Raw genomic sequence first — 898 nt, 5'->3', positions numbered from 1 at the left:
ACAGCTGTTCAAGCCACAAGCACAGCTGTTCTCACAACAACCACAGGAGCTTCATCCACAACCACAGCTGCTGCCAAGACCACCACTGCTCCTCCAACCACAACCATAGATGCTCCAACCTCAACCGCAGCTGCTGCCACAACAACCACAGCTGTTCCAAAAACAACAAAAGCAGCTTTTCCAATAACAACCACAGCTGCTGTGACAACAACCACTGCTGCACCAACCACAACCACAGCTGCTCCAGACACAACCACCGCTGCTGCCACAACAACCACATCTGCTCCAACCACAACCACAGCCATTCAAACCACAAGCACATCTGTTCTCACAACTACCACAGGAGCTCCATCCACAACAGCAGCTGCTCCAAAAACAACCACAGCTGCACCAACCAAAACCACGGATGCTCCAGCGACAACCGTTGCTGCTCTCACAACAACCACAGCTGCTCCCACCACAACCACAGCTGCTCCAAACACAAACACAGATGCTGCCACAAAAACCAGTGGTGCTCCAACCCCAACCACAACTGCACCAACCACAACCAGTGCTGCTCCAGCAAAAACCACAGCTGCTCTAACCAAAACCACAACTGTTCCAAACACGACCACAGCTTCTCCAATAACAACCACAGCTGCTGCCACAACAAATGCAGCTGCTCCAACCACAACCACAGATGCTCCAACCAAAACCACTGCAATTCCAGCAACGACCACAGGTGCTCCGGTAACCAAAACTGCTCCATCCACAACCACAGCTGTTCCAACAATGACCACAGCTTATCCAATAACAAACAGAGCTGCTGCCACAACAACTACAGCTGCTCCAACCACAACCACTGCTTCTCCAACCACAACCACAGCTGCTCCAACCACAACCACTGCTGCTCCAACCA

This window comes from Nematolebias whitei, unplaced genomic scaffold (genome assembly GCF_014905685.2).
Source record: "Nematolebias whitei isolate Nwh7 unplaced genomic scaffold, NemWhi1 Nwh_scaf_284, whole genome shotgun sequence".
Lineage (NCBI taxonomy): Eukaryota > Metazoa > Chordata > Actinopteri > Cyprinodontiformes > Rivulidae > Nematolebias > Nematolebias whitei.
Note: the sequence above shows the minus strand (reverse complement) of the source record.